Genomic DNA, 6,000 nt, shown 5'->3' on the forward strand with positions numbered 1-6,000 from the left:
ATGGGAAAATAATGACAACGAGAAAACGTTGAGAGCAAAAGTGGTACATGTCCAGTCTAAGCATGAAGGATGCATTATAGCTCTCTAATCTTAGGACATAGAATATTCATGTCTTCAGCAGAGTTGTTCAAGTGATTGAGTACTATAGAATGATGATCTGTTTGTCAAGGAATTCTGTCACTTTGTGGCGCTAGTGTATATGTAACAGAAGACACTTTAAATAATCTAGATCGACTGGGGCCAATTCAAAGGAAAATGCCCTGGTATCTTTAGAATTGGTATTTGGTCGATAATAACTACACATGGACCCTGGTTCAACTTTCGGTAGACTACCGGTTGCCCTCCGGATCCAGAATACCGTAGAAAAGAAAAACTGAAAATTATTTTGGCTTTAACTCTGGTATAATTTATCAGATCTCGGCTTTTCTTTGATATTATGGTATATTTTTGCATGTGATAGTTTCGAGAAAAAACAAACACGGAAAATACTAAGACCTTCTCACGCAGAAGCAGTTTCGGAAAAATTAGGAAGCTTTAGGATCACTTTAGAAAATTGATCTCAATTACGGTATTTCTGGATCTTCCGGAAGGCTATCGGTGGCCTGCCTAAAGCCAAACCTGGGTCCAGTGTGTAAATATATATCTATATCAAGGACCTCAGAGAGTTATCTTCTAAATTGGCCACAGCATACGAGTTGATACTGAAATAGATAAAACTCTTTCTGTTACAAAATAGTCACGGGAACACTAGCGCCACGTAGTGAGAAAATTCCAAAACAGATAGATCTTCATCTTTTACTTTTTGAGAAAACTACGACCACACGATTGCAGTTGCTGAGCAGAACTAAATTTTATTGCTTCAATTAAAAGGTGAAACCTAATTGAATCCACAAATGGCCGATTTCGAGTCACCACTTCGAATTTTCAAAAGCACAAGACTTGGGAATAGTTTACGCGTTTTCTGTGAAAATGCTATTTTGTGTTTGCCGCTGTGAAGCAAACATAAAATAGCATTTTCATAGGGAACGCAATAAGTATTTCCGAGTCTTGTGCTTTTGAAAATTCGAAGTGGTGACTCGAAATCGGCCATTTGGGGATTCAATGAGGTTTCACCTTAATTTTCGAGATCCCACGATCGCACCTAAAATATGCCAACCAAGCAATACCCTAATACCTGGCTGCAGAAAATGTGCTTTGTGCACTGGGTCGCGAAATCGCACTGTGGTCCAGAAATGAAAAAAGGTGGTCAAAAGCCATTTTCTCATGAACGTTACATTTTAATGCAATACTGTCTTCGGGAAAGTTTTAGAGTAAAAAAAACCCTTCTTTGGACATTAACAGATCCATGATGAACTAGTGAGATAAAAAGAATATTTTCTCTAAAAATCAAAATTTTTTATAGCCGTCTTTGGCAAAGTTTTTCAAAATAATATTACAAAAAAACTATGCTGAAGACACTAGGTAGCTATTTCTCAATCTCACTGAGCTATCTGATTATGTTCAATTAAGTTTTAAAAAGGGGTTTTGCCGTTAAAACTCATATTTTGTACAGCTAAACCTTTGAAATTCGCACTGAACTTTAAAAACAACATCAGGCCTTTATTTTTTATATGTTACAGCAGACTTTATTTTATGTTAATTAGGTTTTTATCAATTTTTCCTGCCAAAAAATTAACTTTTGACAAGTAATTTTTGATTTTCTGCCGTTTCTTGACACATCTCACGGCAAGATTACCACCAATTGAACTGTCCATGTGCTCTGCACACACGGCAGATAAAATTTCTTGAAGAAATTTGCAGAAACTTATAAAATCATGGAACAAAACAACTCTAACGTTAGTTCATATTTGTCATATTGATCAATAGCGGATCTTTGTTGGAAAAAAAAACATAGCAAGCTTTGCATTTTTACGTTTTGATGCATCGTTTGAAGTATAATCGAAGACAGTATTGCTCTAAAATGTAACGTTTACGAGAAAAAGACTTTTGACCACCTTTTATAATTTCTGGACCACAGTGCATCGCGCTACTCTTTCATGGTGCGCAATAAACAAACAGCAAATGACTGCAAGCCGTTACTATGCGCGTCGGTTGGCCTATATTAACTGACACCAATACCAACTCACAGAATGCACATGACGATGAAAAGATGTATTCAAACTTAGTATTTTATTATTAATTATTTTTTCTTAGTGAAGCCAATACAAATTTTAAATTAGGTATTTCTAAAAAGTTGGAACGACCAAAAAGTGCTAAAACAAAATAACGTCTGAAGTATGTTTATTCTTAATTCAAAAATTTACTTTTTTCTTTCTTTTTGAAGTTCATACATTTAATTATGTACTTTTAAAAATTGATTAGTTCTTCTGCGGCAAAAAAACGAATGCTCGAGCCTTCCTTTCCACATGCTGCATCAGATTTTGTACAGTCGATTTGTCGACCCTCTCAGCTGCTACACGCCAGTTCGCCTTGAATTGCTGCTCGCTCCCGACGACTTTTTTTGTTTTCCGTAAGTTCCGCTTTACGATGGCCCAGTATTGTTCGATCGGGCGAAGCTCTGGGTTGTTGGGCGGGCGTTAGGCACGGATCGGACGTTGTTGGCCGCATACCACTCCAGCTCCTTTTCGTCGTAGTGGCATGTGGCCAAATCCAGCCAAAACAGCACGGACCCCGTGTGCTGCTACAGAAACGACAGGAGTCGTTTTTAGAGATGTTCAGTGACGTGAACTTCCTGGTTGACGGTGGCAGTTGTTACAAAAATGCTGCTCTTCTTTCCACACGAGTATATCGCCTGCCAAACCCGATCTTTCTCTGCGAGTTTTGACAATTAAATGTTTCTAAATGTCTGTGCCATCTTGCCCCTTCCCGTCGCCGTGTATAATTCTCGTCCCGGAGGCTGGTTGAGGTCGGGTTTGACCTACCCATGTCTCGTCATCCTCTACGATACAGTCGACAATGGTCAACATTATCGTGTATAACTTCCGTATCCTCGTTTTTGCCGATTTGTTTTGCTTTTCGTCGCGATTTTAAGTTTTGACGAAAATTCAATTACGAAATTTAAAACTATTTACATAAAAATGTTATATGTCGAGACTAGCTCATATTACCTAGGAGTGATAAGTGTTTCTCACGTACAATTTTCCGTGAATTACGATGAAATTATTAAATTTAAAATAAAATTTGCAAATTTAGATTTTAAATACAAAAATAAACTATCTTACAACACCTGCGGTAAATTTGTTTTTTATTTCCTCGGTTTATTTTTTTTCAAAATTCACCTATCGGTATCGTTAGGGCGTATAAATTGTAAGAAAAATTTATTACGAAATTCACAACTATTTTCGTAGAAATGTTATATCTCGAAATTAGCTCATATAACCTTGGGGTAATAAGTATTTCATATGTAGAATTTTCCTAGAAATGCGATGGAATTATCAAATTATTTAATTATTTTCGCCGAAAATGGCAAATTTAGTTTTCAAATACAAAATAAGGTACTTCAATCGACACCAAAATTGGAAACTTCCAAAGTCTACAATACATGAATAACTCCCCCAACTTTGTGCAAAATCTGTGATGGTCGTGTCCAAGTTTGTGCTTATTCGTGGTCACTTCGTATGATATGACCCATATACATTCCGATAATATGTGTATAATCGAATAAGTTTATTACAAAATACCAAATGCAAACAAGCTGTAATTTCGTTCTAGTTCGTATTTATATGACCTCAAAGGCTTGATTAGAACTGGGAAAATCATCTACATTAATCTAATCCATTATGACATCAAGTCTGAAAAAAGTAGTTATCATAAGATAAAAATATTCCAATATCAGTCAAGCAACATGTAAGAGAAAACCTAAGTAAGCAAAAGGATTTCTGCTTGATCATGACACGTATGAAACAGACACAGACGAATCCGAGCAGACAGTCAGGTCAAAGATTAGTGTCCATAAAATCCCAGACGGAATCGTTCTTTAGTGCAAGTGCACTTTATTCGACTGAATTTTATTGACTTGGAATTCTACCGAATAACCAATTAGAAGCAAAGGATTTGGGTTGCAATCCAGTGGAGTAAAAAATTACGATGCCAGAACCAGTCCGTCACGTTCGTTTAAAGGAATATCCTGTTTGGTGGGCACTTGCAAATTTGGTCGTAGTTTTTTCTCGATTTTAACTCTTACTAATACTTCTGATTTGGATCTTTGGAGCTCATTTTTGTTAGAATAGAACGCGGTTTTTACCTGAAATGCGTATTTTACACACTATAATGAGTCGCAAGACTTGTAAAAAATTCGCTTTTTTTAAATCCTTTTGTTCCGTCAGAAAATGTTCTCAGGTGTTTACTGACAGCAAATATGTAATTGGTTTTCTTTTTGTTGAAGGAATTCTCAGCTGAGTTTTTAGCAATTTACCCGTTCGTTGTTTTACTGCGTGCATTTTGAATTGAGTCATTCAGACATATATCCGTAATAAAAAACGAATCACGGAAAAAACATCCCATGCTTTATGTTTCAAGAACACGGAAGATTATATTTTAATTGAAGCGCATTTGGCAGTCGAGTAATCCTCTAATATAATATCTTCTTTTGGAAACTAATTTCGAAGCTGTTTTAACTGATTAAATTTGAATATCATTATTTTTGAGCAAACAACCCAACCCTGATGATAATAATCAACTCAAGCTGCATAGTTTTGGCAGCCCTTTGGTAACTCGTTAAGCAGTGCAGCTTTTTGTGTTTCAGTTGTTGTCACAAAACTGTGCATAAAAACCAGACATACGACCAGCTGGATGATTGGACGGAATAGCGTAGATTATGTTTTCGTTTGATTTATGGACACTACTGGAAGCGTTGTTTGAGCGATGTTTTGCGTGCAATTCGTTTTATACGAGGGGATGCCATTTTTATTTGTATAAAATGAAACTAGAATCACACGATGTTATTGTCTGAAGGAGTCATTTTTTTGTTGTATTCTCCGTAGCAATTTCATGTACGACGGAATTGAAAATTTTATTCGCCGCTCTGATTACGTTTTTGTAACATGTTCATTTACCTCTACTGTTTAAATAAAGAAGTGCTACTATTTAAATTTTAAATTGCCGAATCGATCGTCTTTTTAAATCATTAAAATTTGAGAACTCCAGCCATTGGTTTATTTACTCGAAAATAGAAATTCTCGAAAACCTATTTCAATTGAGTCTGTTGAATTTCAGCGTTGGAACGGAAATCACCAGAAACAGCAACTGGTACAAATCACCAATAATTTTGAGTAAACGTAGCAATATTGACAAACCCCTCTCTTGGAACCGAGCTGTTTTACACACATTTGGTGTCATTTTATGCAGAACGAAATGAAAAGCCTGTTCTGGTTGTTCTCCAGTCGCTGTTCAATGGGGGACAACCACCCAGAGTGTACACGCGTTTTGTAAAATGCAACCAGTCCAGTCCCGCTGCTCCTATTTCCCATTGGCCGTGCGAAAACAAATCAAAAACTTGTATTTCAACGCCCTGCGATATCCGCTAACCGGAATGCTGGCAATGCTTTTAATCAAATTTTAGATTCACACAACAACCCAGAGAACTACTGATAGTAGAAAAAAAATCCGGAATCAGAGAACAACATCGACCGGGCATTCAATTTCGATAAAACAGCATTAAGCGTGCTTCAGGCTATACGTGGTAGCTTTCGCCAAACCCGCTATACGCAATTGCATCGGAAAAAAATGAGGTTGAAAAAAATCCCAAAGCACCTATTCTGAATGCACGGGAATGGCGGAATTTTCCATGTTTTGATCGTTCAGGCAGGATAACCACGGTTCGAATTTTACGATAGTCCCACGAAACCACACGAACGAATTTCGAAACGTAATTTTATTTTATGACCATATTTAATGATTTCATTTGACTGTGCGAAAGAAAAAACCAACGGATTGACGATATTCGCAAAATATAATGCTGCACCGATTTGGTCACAGTTTTATGTTGAATACGCATTTGTC

Source organism: Wyeomyia smithii, chromosome 2, assembly GCF_029784165.1.
Source record: "Wyeomyia smithii strain HCP4-BCI-WySm-NY-G18 chromosome 2, ASM2978416v1, whole genome shotgun sequence".
In the NCBI taxonomy this organism is placed as follows: Eukaryota; Metazoa; Arthropoda; class Insecta; order Diptera; family Culicidae; genus Wyeomyia; species Wyeomyia smithii.